This window comes from Quercus robur, chromosome 4 (assembly GCF_932294415.1).
Source record: "Quercus robur chromosome 4, dhQueRobu3.1, whole genome shotgun sequence".
Classification (NCBI taxonomy): Eukaryota; Viridiplantae; Streptophyta; class Magnoliopsida; order Fagales; family Fagaceae; genus Quercus; species Quercus robur.
Genome location: NC_065537.1, coordinates 11,817,767 through 11,831,485, shown reverse-complemented (window position 1 = coordinate 11,831,485; position 13,719 = coordinate 11,817,767). Strand labels below are relative to the sequence as shown.

The 13,719-nt window shown below is 37.6% G+C and overlaps 1 pseudogene; it reads right to left on the bottom strand.

Moving 5' to 3' along the window:
- Window positions 1-664: 664 nt before the first annotated feature.
- LOC126721374 (G-type lectin S-receptor-like serine/threonine-protein kinase At1g11330) lies at window positions 665-11,625 on the bottom strand (annotated as a pseudogene).
- Window positions 11,626-13,719: the final 2,094 nt, after the last annotated feature.

Genomic DNA, 13,719 nt, shown 5'->3' with positions numbered 1-13,719 from the left:
CAGTTCTACATTAATTCTCCACCTGCACCTGTTGGGCCTATCATTTCTTTAGCTCTGTCATCAGTGTTTAGTTTTATCATTTGGGTAGCCTGAAAATTAGTCCCTTAGGACAAGTACTAGCCTGATGGTATTTTATAGTGCATACATTTCCAAATAAAGAAGTTGAATTTTTGATGGGCACCAAATCTTCCAAATCCATTTCTGGCCCTGTGTGTTTGGGCTCAGTTCCCTTGTATTTAATGATGGATCTAAAAGTAGACTGAACAAAAAAAAAAATTCCAAGTTGAAAGGCCCAAAACAAAAGACAATTTGTTGGGTAAAGTAAGAAGGCCCACAGTTGATTTAACATTGTTGTTTTAGCATTTATCTAAAAGTCACATCAGAGGCATTGGACAATAACTTGGAGAAGTAAATTTACTAAAGGAAAGATTTTAAAAAAGTAGATTCAAGAAAAATAATCGGAAGAAAATTTTATAATTGCAATCAAGTCTACACTTGAGGTACTAGAACAAGTTTGAGTCCCCTGATAAAAGCTAGCTTACATTTTTGGAAGGAAATTCAATGGAATAAAACATTTGATGAACTTCCAATCAAAAAAAAAATTGATGAACTTATTCTTACCAACTACACATGCAAGACAACAAAAGAAAATTATACCTGGCCCCTATCGAGTATCAATATCAGAAATGGACAAACTATTCATGGTATAAACTTCAGGCTCTTTATTAATAATATTTGCCTCAATTGCTTTTCTTCCGAGAGAAAATGCTGATTTTTTAGGCAAAGGTAATGGTGTACTTTCATTAGTCAACATATTTAGCATTTTTGACATGGTAGGACGATCAATTGCAGCATCTTCCACACATAAGAGATTGGCATGAATGCATTTCAACACTTGATATTTGACACATGAATCCCTTATTGTTAGATCAACTAATTGTGGCCCTTTACTTTCTTGCCATAAATCCCATGCCTAAAAAATAAAGTAGTTATTTAATATGTTGACAACACAAAACTATCAAAATATATGATCCTAAGTTTATATAGTGTGTTACATACATATCCTACTAGATTGAGCACATGATCAGCATCATAATAGCTGTTGTTTCTTCTACCAATCACAATTTCAAGCATTAAGATCTCAAAGCTATAGACATCAAATTTTATAGAGAATAAACCCTCTATAGCATATTCAGGGGACATGTAACCGCTACACCAAAACACAAGACAAACATTTTCATATGAAAAAGAATGATGAGCTTATAAGAGTAGAAATGTTTAGCATTATCTGAAAGTTCAAATATGTGTATAAACACCCTTGAACGTTTAGACCCCCAAATTATAACTTAACCAATTCAAGCATTATGTCAAACAACTAGTGTGCGGAAAATTAACATAAGCTATAATATAGAATTGGAAAAACTATCTAAGCCAAATTAAAATCACAACCCACAGCAGATAATAAAAGGCAAAGATAAAAGGGAAGGAAGATGCAAACACAAAGACAACACGCGATGTGTTATCGAAGAGGAAACCGAAGCCCTCGGCATAAAACCTCTCCGCCGCCCTCCAAGCGGTAAACAATCCACTAGAAAATGTAGTTGGGATACATGGACAGCAATAGACCCTCCAAGCCTAATCTACCCAGTGCACCTAAGCCCTCCAAGCTTCTTGCTCCAACGAGGTTGCGCCAAACCTTTTTCTTTTCTAGCTTCCCGGATTCCGCTACTAGACCATAGCATCAACCAATATGAATTGGTACCTTCCTAACTGCTTCCCAAAGCACCAAATAAACATTCTGATAGATATGGGTATGGTGAGAAAAGGATTTGGCCAAGAACCTTTCAAGGATGTATCAATGGAGAGGAAGAGAGTAGAGGATTTTGAAGAGTCTCTTAGATGAAGATTGTGGATGAATCAATCTTGTTTTTCTCTAGGGTTTCTCTCTCAAAATTCTCTCTGGAAGCTCTCTTTCTTTTGTGGGTATAAGGGGTATATATACTAGGGTGAGAGAGGAATGTGAAACGTCAGGTTTTTCAAAACAGGGCTGGCTCGCGGCTTGGCCTCGTTACTTGACTGAGTCGCGAGATCCAGTCGTGAGATAACCGTATGGCCAGTTGTCCTATTTTGTCCTGTAGTGCTCCAGCTAGCATGACTGTTCACCTTCTGGCATGCTTGGCACGTGTGCTGTGTCTGGTGGCTTGCAGCCGCGAGTCACCCGCAAGGCCAAGCCGCGAGTCTCTGTTTTCTTGCACACTCTTAAGCAAACTTCACTCTATCTCACTCACTACCCTTACAACAAGCCCACCTAAATACAGAGTTACTAAATGCTGAAATACAAGCAAATTTGGCACGGAATAAAGTCAATTAGATGGTTGAATAAATTTAACCTTACAATCTCCCCCTTTGGCTATTCCGTGACAAAACCCTAAAACAGACTCTAGACTTAACATGTGAGTTGGGAACAGTTGAGCAAAACTCACTCACACCTAACTCTAGAAGCTGTGAAGCACTTGAATCATATGAACAAAAGACCCCTGAAACACAACAATACACCATGATCATTGTAAGCAGAAAATCGTGAAATGCATATGAAACAGGCAATATGTGATCAAGCAAAGATGGAATTAAGAAACAAATCATGGCTTGATCAACCAAGTAATCACTACAAGGTAGTGACCACAATGCTCATTCACACTTGGAATGAACACTAAGACATACAAGTTAACAAGCTCAATGCAAGTCTCTTGCATGCCAAACACTCAACCAATGCATAATACACTAAGTATATGCATCTAGGAACAATCCTACAAGGGCACAAGAGTGACAGTACTTAACCAGAAAATGCATGACATTTGGATTGAAGTACTGATTTAACAAAAACATAGAGGCTGCATAAAGCATGGTACAAACCATAAAGCCTACAAGAAAAAAATATGAACCCTAAAAGCTTACAAAAGCAACATAGGTACAAATTTTAAAAATAGTTTAAACAGCTAAACATAATCATGAACTATGAGCAGAGCAAAAGCATAGTTAATATAACGCAAAGCTCTTTTCGCTCTATCTCCCCCTATCATGAATCATATGAGCTGTGATGAACTTGGAACATTTATACCTGTAACTTGAAACACTTGCACAAACACATTAGACCCTTAAGGTATAGCAAGTAATAAAAGGACAAGTAAAACGAATTTCTTCCCCTACAAATATGCACAAGAAATAGAATTTCTCCCCCTAAGAGTGTGCACGAGGGTCATATAGAAATGACAAAAACTTTATGGTATACTACTCTAGAATATACTCTCCCCCTTTTTGACACGAATAGACAAAAGGGTCAATGAGAAAAGAGGGTAAGAGACGAAGGTATGAACAATGATAATGATGCAGGAGGGAAAAATGAAAAGTTTTTGAAAACAACTTTGAAAATAACCCTCAATATGCAAAACACACGTTTTTCACGACTGAAGTGAGTCGCCAACAAGACGCCAGGTCAAGTCGCCAAAACACTCAAAGACAAAATTTTGAAAAAATTTTCTAAGTGTTTTTCGCGACTGGAGGGTCTACCCGCGAGGGAGTCGCGAGCTGAGCCGCGAAAATCTCTGTGTAACCCTCGCGACTGGACCTTCCACTCGCGAACAAGTCGCCAAAATTGACCTGCGAGCTCGCGACTGTGGCATGTGACTTGACTTACCCGTGATTGAGTCGCCAAAATAGGGTAAAAATGATTTTTGGAAATTTTAGTTTTTAAGAACAAAATACTTTCCAAAAAAACTTAAAACACTCAAAAATCCTTTTGTGCTTGAATCAACAAATATTGAGCATGTGAAAATACATTTCATCAAGTACAATCACACAAATGAATATGGCATTTATTGAACATAGATTTGAGTGTTGTGTGTGGATATCAACAATGAGATAGTCCTTCGTCTAATGTGAAGCTTCAATGATCAATTCAACCAAGGCATACACAATTAGCACTAGATCATGTGACTCATCTCAATTATAGAAATATGCATATATGACTCCCCACAAAACTTGATACTCATAACTTGGAGCTTTACATTTGACTCCACTTTCAATCATAACAATTGATCTTTTTGATCCTTTTGAGACAATCACCTCTCATTGTGAGAGTGATATTTTATATTTCACCTTGATGAGATAGCCTTTGGCTTTTTGAATAAACTTTCACTTTAATTTTTGGTCGCTTTCCCTTTTTCCTAGTCAAATACTAGTATGTGCGACAGGCTTTTGCAGTTCAATATCTCTTTTCATTTGGAGATTTACATTTGGTGAGCTCTTTTTAGCAAAAACAAAAATAAAGAGTGGGAAGATATATAGACACAAGTCTATGCATGTCTCAAGATCAACATAACCATTCACTAATCATTCATGAAAAGTTTGAAGATCTATTTACAACAACCACATAGATTTCAAGATTTCCCCCACAGTAATAAGAGTGCAATGAAACAAGCTACGCTCGAAAATGCACAAAGCCATTAGCACAAAGGTACAAGGCAAAACAAGTTTTGAGACAAAACTCAACAATGTCAATCAAACTTTTTGATTTTCTATTTTTTATGTGATTTTTGGATTTTTGACACATAAGAAGAAAAAGATTGATCAAAAACAAAAATGACCAAAAGTATGCACAAATAGACAAACAAACAACCATCAACATAAACAATAAGCAAACAATCAAACACCGTCACAAAGCATAGGAAGAATTAATGCATGGACATGTTGTAATGCTTATGCATGAGTACCCTTTTTCACCCATACGTCACTTGCGTTTGGGGTGATATCCTTATAGGATTGGGTACGGAAGTTAGGGCTTTCAAACCTTCGTGTGAAGCTTTCCAAGCAGTTGGTGAATGCACCAATTATCTTCATCACGTCTATCATTCCGGGATCACCATTTCGATCTCTTGATGGTTCGCCAACCCAATTTCTCTTGTCATTTCTTGGTCCTCTTGACCTTTGATCAGTTGCATTCTTCAATGCTCTAAGCTTATGACACTTTGGTCTGGTGTGTCCTTGAAGTCCACAGTGATGGCAAACATGGTTCGTTCTAGAACCTCTTTGTGATCTTGGAAGAGAATTCCCTCTAGGTTCAGACCTGATCATAGATTGGTTCCGGGGCTTATTCAACACCTTTTGGTCAGCCACAATCTTCTTCTTTTCAACCTTTGCCTTCTCCACAGTAGGGGCAACTACAACCGGCTCTTTGGCCACCCTTGCATGCTCTCCCGACTTCTCAAGGAGTGAGTTGTAATTCTCTTGAAGATTGGTTATGCTTTCATCCTTTTTAGCATCTGATTCTTCAACAACTTCGATTGATTCTTCATCACTATGCTCCCCAAGCTCTTGCAAAAGCAAATTCAAATCCTCCAAGGACTTAACATGAGCAATGGTCATGAGTGCAGAATAGGTTCCCTTTCTAAGACAGAAGCCTTCATCTAAAGATCCAATGATGTTACTGCCCGGATGGTTTTTGATCACTCTTGATGATGGCTTCTTTGAGGTAGACACTTCATCATTCCGAGAGATGGAAGGATGAACTTCCGGAGGAGTGAGAGGACTTGATGTCCTAGACATTGATCTTGTTTCCATTTTTGAGTTCACAGGAGTTGATTCCTTTTCCAGTGTAGGTTCTCTAACTTCAATATCTTGGGCTTCACCCTCAGTTGTGAGTTCTTTGGAGCTTGGCCCTTCTCCATCATCAACCATCTCTACCTTTGTTATAGCATCATCAACCTCCACATTGATGGACTCCATTACCATCTTTGTTCTCTTGTTGAATACTCTATATGCACGGCTATTAGTAGAATACCCAAGGAAGATGCCTTCATCACTTTTCGCATCAAACTTCCCAAGGTTCTCACAATCATTGAGAATGCAACACTTGCTTCCGAATACTCGAAAGTACTTCACTTTTGGCTTCTTTCCATTCCAAATTTCATAAGCGGTCTTCTTTGTTCCTGCTCAGAAGAATATTTTATTACCAATGTGGCATGAGGTGTTCACGGCTTCTCCCCAAAACTTTTGAGGAATTTGCTTGTTGAGTAGCATAACTCTTGCCATTTCTTGAATCACCCAATTCTTCCTCTTAACCACCCCATTTTGTTGAGGAGTTTTGGAAGCTGAAAATTCCCTTTTGATTCCATTCTTCTCACAAAACAACTCAAATCTTGCATTCTCAAACTCCTTGCCATGATCACTCCTTATTTTGACAATAGGAACCCTTTTCTCGTTTTGTAGTCTCTTGCAAAGAATTTTCAATTTCTCACACGCTTTTGATTTTTCTCTAAGAAATTCAACCCAAGTGTATCTTGAGAAATCATCAACAATGACCATAATGTACCTTTTTCCTCCTAGACTTTCAGTTCTTGTGGGCCCCATTAGATCTACATGAAGGAGCTCTAAGCATCGTGAAGTGGCGATCACATTCACCTTGTAGTGACTTGCCTTTGTTTGCTTCCCTATTTGGCATGCACCACAAAAAGTCTTCTCCACCTTTCCAAATTTTGGAAGTCCTTCAACAGCTTCGAATTTGGAGACTTTAGCCATTTGTTTGAAGTCTGCATGTCCAAATCTTTGATGTCAAAGTTCCAACATGTCAACACGAGCAATTCTGCAGGAAATTGGTGCTGTAGGAACCACTCCATAGCAATTGTCGGTAGTCCTCTTTCCTTCCAAGACTTGAATCCCTTCTTCATTGATGATTAAGCATCCCTTTATTGAGAATTGGACAAGGAAATCCTCATCACATATTTGAGTGATGCTCAGAAGATTTGCCTTCAGCCCTTTGATGTATAATACATCTTTCAACAAAGGTAATCCAGGTATCTCAATAGTCCCTTTATCGAGAACTTGAGCATGACTTCCATCACCAAAAGTCACATAGTCACCAACCTTCTCTTTGAGTGTCTTAAACAGTGATTTATCTCCTGTCATGTGACGAGAACACCCGCTGTCAAGATACCATAAGCATGAATTAAATACCTTCAATGAGGTATGCACGGATAAGCTTGCATGAGACAAACATTCTTGACCTTCAAACAGAATTTTAGTTTTCATGCTTCTGTTAGATTGACATTTCATTTTCAGATTATCAATCTCCTCACACAACATTCTATTTCTTCTTAACCAACAAATTAGACTTATATAGACTATTGTGTAAAATGTGATTCTCATTTTCAAAATATTTCAGCATGTGAACAAACATTCTAGCATGTTTCTTTGTTTTTAATAACTCTAAGAGTTCATTGTTAGGACACCCTTCAAACATACTCATAGAGTCATTATCACAAACATGTAAACCACAATTCAGCATGCCCTTTTTCATAGCTTCATCCAAAGCTAAGGGGTCTAGGATCGCACTTAGGTAATTAAACCACAGCAAGTGCACCCACTCTGATACCAATTGAAAGTTCAAATATGTGTATAAACACCCTTGAACGTTTAGACCCCCAAATTACAACTTAACCAATTCAAGCATTATGTCAAACAACTAGTGTGCGGAAAATTAACATAAGCTATAATATGGAATTGGAAAAACTATCTAAGCCAAATTAAAATCACAACCCACAGCAGATAATAAAAGACAAAGATAAAAGGGAAGGAAGATGCAAACACAAAGACAACACACAATGTGTTATCGAAGAGGAAACCGAAGCCCTCGGCGTAAAACCTCTCCGCCGCCCTCCAAGCGGTAAACAATCCACTAGAAAATGTAGTTGGGATACATGGACAGCAATAGACCCGCCAAGCCTAATCTATCCAGTGCACCTAAGCCCTCCAAGCTTCTTGCTCCAACGAGGTTACGCCGAATCTTTTTCTTTTCTAGCTTCCCGGATTCCGCTACTAGACCATAGCATCAACCAATATGAATTGGTACCTTCCTAACTGCTTCCCAAAGCACCAAATAAACCTTCTGACAGATATGGGTATGGTGAGAAAAGGATTTGGCCAAGAACCTCTCAAGGATGTATCAATGGAGAGGAATAGAGTAGAGGAATTTGAAGAGTTTCTTAGGTGAAGATTGTGGATGAATCAATCTTGTTTTTCTCTAGGGTTTCTCTCTCAAAATTCTCTCTGGAAGTTCTCTTTCTTTTGTGGGTATAAGGGGTATATATACTAGGGTGAGAGAGGAATGTGAAACGTCAGGTTTTTCAAAACAAGGCTGGCTCGTGGCTTGGCCTCGCGACTTGACTGAGTCGCAAGATCCAGTCGCGAGATAACCGTCTGGCCAGTTGTCCTGTTTTGTCCTGTAGTGCTCCAGCTAGCATAACTGTTCACCTTCTGGCATGCTTGGCACGTGTGCTGCGTCTGGCGGCTTGCAGCCGCGAGTCACCCGTGAGGCCAAGCCGCGAGTCTCTGTTTTCTTGCACACTCTTGAGCAAACTTCACTCTATCTCACTCACTACCCTTACAGCAAGCCCACCTAAATACAGGGTTACTAAATGCTGAAATACAAGCAAATTTGGCACAGAATAAAGCCAATTAGATGGTTGAATAAATTCAACCTTACATTATTAATTATATATATGTGTGTGTGTAGTTAACTTACTATGTCCCAACAATTCGATTAATATTTTTTTCCATGTCATTTTGTTTGAAAATTCTTGCCATGCCAAAGTCAGAAATCTTTGGGTTCATACTTTCATCGAGTTCATCAAGGAGTATGTTACTAGTTTTTAAATCTCTATGAATTATTTTCTATCTTGAATATTTATAGAGATGGATCATTCCTTGAGCAATTCCTTCAATTCTGTTGAAATGTTTCCTCCAATCTAGTAGCTTGCTTCTATTTGGATCTGGCAAATATAAAAGTTTTATATGATCATTAGTCTACTTTGTATAAAGTAATGCTAACAAATATACTGAAGAAGAGAAATGAAGCTTGAAGGTAAACAATTGAATGTTTTCCATACCAAATACGAAGTAGTCCAAGCTTTTGTTGGACATGTATTCATAAATTGACATCCTTTCTTTTCCAAAAATGTAGCAACCTTGAAGCTTAACAAGATTCATGTGTTGGAGCTTAGATATGAGTATCAATTCATTTTTGAACTCAATTATTTCTTGTCCTGAATTTTTTGATAATTTTTTTACAGCTATTTTTTATCCAGATAGAAGTGTTCCCTATTGTAATGATCAAATAAGGTTTAGCATTAGTTAGTCATAAGTTAATTTAAACATATCTCTTTTAAATTTTTTAGTGTTTACCATGTAAACAAGTCCAAAGCCCCCTTTTCCAAGCTGTCTTTCCACTGAGAAGTTATTTGTGGCTACCATGATAGACTCATAGCTAAATGTACTTACTTCAAGCCTCTTCTTTTTGTCACTTGGAACCTCATTCTCATTAGTAACACTATTTGAAATAGCTAAATTATGCAATTCTTTTTCTTCCTTTGTTTCTTTATTTCCTATATTAATTTACTTAAAGTCATAACTTTTATTTAACAAATGTAAGGTTGAATTTATTCAATCATTTTGTTAGCTTTATTCCGTGCCAAATTTGCTTGTAATTCAGCATTTAGAAACCCTGTATTTAGGTGAGAATCATTTAAGTGTAGTGTGTGAAAGAGTGTGAAGAAAAGCTCGAGAGTGTGCACTTAAGAAGAGCCTCGCGATTGGATCTCGCAACTAGTGAGTCGCCAAAGGTGGCACACGTGTGAAGCATGCAGGAGGAGCTGAAGGGTCACGCCAGCTGTTGCACTACAGAACAAAACTTCTAGTCTGGACAGGTATTTAGCTCGCGACTCATTCCGGTCACAAGCTCGAGTCGCCATAATGCCCTGTTTGGTTGTAACTGACTCTTCGCATTCTTTATACACCCTACTATAAATACCCTTATACCCACGAAATGTAGAGCGATTCTAGAAAGAATTTTGAGAGAGAAACCTTAGAGAAAAACAAGATTGACTCATCCATAATCTTTATCCTTTGATTCTCCAAATTCCTTTACCCTCACCCTCTCCATTGATATATCCTTGAGAGGTACATTAGCCAAATCCTTATCTCACTATACCCATATCTGTGAGGACGTATTTTGATGCTTGGGAAACAGTTCAGAAAGGACCAATTCATTTTGATTGATGCAATGGGTGATTGCAGGATCTGGTAAGCTAGAGAAGACAAGGTTCAGCATAACCCTGTTGGAGCAAGAAGCTTGAAGGGCTTAGGTGCACTAGGTAGATTAGGCTTGGAGGGTCTTCTGCTATTCATGTATCTCAACTTTATTCTCTAGTGGATTATTGACTGCTTGGAGGGTGGTAGAGAGATTTTTCGCCAAGGACTTTGGTTTCCTCTTTGATAACACATTGTTGTGTTGTCTTTGTATTTGCATCTCTCTTCACTTAATCTTTGCCTTTTAATTATTGTTGTGGTTGTGATTAATTTTGGTTTAGATTGTTTTACCAATTTTGTTTTAGCTTATTTTCATATTCCGCACATACATTGTTTGATTATAAGCTTGTGTTGGTAATTTGTAAATTAGGCGTCTAAACGTTCATAGGTGTTTTACACACTATTTGAACATTCAATTGGTATCAAAGTGGGTGCACTTGCTGTAGTTTAATTACTTAAATGCGATCCTTGACCCTATTGAGATGGATTGATCTCAATCTCTCAATGCTCCACCATATTTTGATGGAAGCAACTATGCATTTTGGAAAGTCCACATAAGGGCATTCCTATGTTCAATTGATGAGACTGTTTAGGATGCAGTAGATGTAGGATGGACTAGGCCGGAGGCCACTAAATCCACATAGGATAAGGCGGCTCTTGCAGCAGCCAATGCAAATAGCAAGGCACTAAATGCCATTTTTTGTGGTGCTTCTCCAAATGATTTTCACAGAATTTCTCACGTAACAATTGCCAAGGAGGCATGGCAAATATTGGAGACCACCTATGAAGTCACAAAGAAGGTGAAGGATACTAAGTTGCAGATGCTAACCACTCGATTTGAAGAGCTGAAAATGAGTGAAGACGAGTCATTCAACTCATTCTATGGCAAGCTGAATGAGGTGGTTATTGGCAAGTTCAATTTGGGTGAAAAGACGGAGGACTCAAAGATAGTGAGGAAAATCCTTCGATCATTATTAGAGAGCTCAAAGGTTACAACAATTGAAGAGAGCAAGGACTTTGATGATATCAAAGTTCAAGAACTAATTGGCTCACTTCAAACTTATGAGCTATCATTGCCTTCACAAAGGAAGAGCAAATCCCTTGCTCTAAAGATGATCAATGAAAGGGTGGAAGCTCACGACTCATTAGATGAGGATGAGATTGAGAAAGATGTGGCATATCTTGTGAAGAATTTCTGAAAGTTCTTGAAGTTCAAGAAGAATGGAAAATTTGCTGAGAAAGGAAAATTCCCAAGTTTCAGAAAGGAGAAAAAGGACTTCAAGAGGAAAGATGGGAATGAGTCTCAATCTGTCAAGGAATCACGTGCTTCGTATGCAACGGACATGGACATCTCAAGAGATAGTGTCCCAATTATTTAAGAGGGAAGGGCAAGGTGTATGCCACTACTCTTAGTGACATCAACTCCTCTAATTCAGATTCAGATGAAAACTGTGATGGAGAGGGAAACTTCTCTACATTCATGACCATTTCTCCTGTGGAATCTTCGGATGATTTGAGTGTGCTAGTGGAAGAGCTTGGTGAGACCCTCACATTTTGGCAACTCCGCTATGGACTGGGAAAAATGAGAGGGAAGAAGCAGTCCCTTCACAAGCATGATTCCAAAGCTAGGAAACACCAAGAGGAAGGAAAGTTCCTCTTAGTACATTCAACATCAAGATCCCAAAAGTGTGATTTCTTCCAAAGAATGTCCCACCAATGGACTCTATATGGAATTTTGGGGAACTTCCCAACACAAGATAAGTTTTATGCATCATTATTTTCTCCATTTTATATTTTGTACATAATGGATCATTACTCTACTCTTTACAAAAGGGGGGGGGGGGGGGAAGGGGTCATGTAGTAATATTTAAACAATCATAACATTGTCTTATTGCTAAAAAAAATGGCGAAGTGAAAAAATAAGAAAAAAATAAAGATTGATGAAATGAAGATTGTATGGGCTAGATAATAAAGCAATGGCCCCCACATTTGGGGGCTAATGTATTTTCTTTTTTTATAAAAACTTCATGATATTGTTTCATTTGTTTAAAAAAAAAAGGAAGAAAGAGAAGTAAGCGAATTAAAAAGGCTTGATGAAATGTAAATTACATAGCAAAAGTAATTGCCTCACATTGTGGGGCTAAATAATTTTGTAGCAACTTGATGATAATATCACATGGTGCATGTTACTAAATTGGACAAGATCCTTGACTCTAGGAAGTAAAGCCTGGGAGATCCTTGGCTCTAGGAAAGCAAAGCTGAGTACACCTTCAATTCCAGCAAAGCCTAGGAGATCATTGGTTCCAGCAAAGGCAAAGTATTCCCACGGATACAGTAAAGTAAAATGGTTCCCAAAAAAAAAAAAAATGAATGAAGGCATCAGGAAAATGGTTAGAAGTTCCACAATAGCATCAAGAGAAGGTGGATCAAGCATGATTCAACAACCGCCTCATGTCTTGGGGGCTAAAGCCTATTATGCGGTGGACCTTGAATACATTTTGAAGAAAATCAAAAGAAACACTATATTGCAAGTCAGCAGCAAAATCAACATTATTGAAAGCTCAACAACTATACAGTGCATCTATCATTTCTTGCAGCTCAATAACTGAGCAACCCAAAGACCAGAAAAGAGACACACTTAGTCAATTGGGCCATAAAAAAACCAAAAAACACCCAATTTGAATACCCATGTAGAGAAGAAACATTTGATGATTGCTACAAAAAATCTTGAGCTAAAGCTGAAAGTTCAATCCAAAAGTCCTCCATAAACTAGGAATAAAGTATGGAAAAAAACTAATAGATGGTAATACGTTTTGCCGAATGTTGATTGCAGATTTTCTAACCAAACCTAAAATTTGCAAATCAAATGGCAGAGAACCAAAATCTGATGAGTCTGATTTATGGATTCAACAACACATAAAACTATAACAAAACCAATTACAACAAAACTTAAATCTCACCATAAAACCATAATAGAACCAACCAAAAAAAAAAAATGAAAATTAATCATGAATAGCAGAATGAACAACACATATTCATCACATGGAAAACAAAAAATCAAAATTAAACTGCTAAAAAAGCGTAACAGAAAGAAGGGCCTAAAACAAATTGGAGCAGAAAATCAGTAATTCCGTAAGACCCAAAACTCTACACAATCTTTTTTGTAATTTTCGTAATCTATAAATAGCTTGACTTCACTATGAAATAGAGAAACAAAATCATATGAAATCAACATGTTCTCCATAACCAAATAAGATTACAAAAACGTACCAAGCTTTAGAGGTCAAGACTTGAGCCAGCAAAGGCTATGAACAGAGAGATAGCCAAACTGAGAGAAGAGGGATGCTCTGAGCGTGAAGAGAGGAAGAGAGTAGCAAACCTGCATGCTGAGCTTGTGTTTGTGTCTATAGAGTATTTTTAAAGATTAGTATCGGGTAAAAAAAAAAAAGTATTTGTTTTGTTTTGGAGAGGAAAACAGTGTTTTTAATTATATTTTTTTATGTTTGGGATATTGTGTTGTGCTGACATGGAAAATTGTGGTGCTAGCAGAGGTTTCAGTTTTATATATATATATATATATAT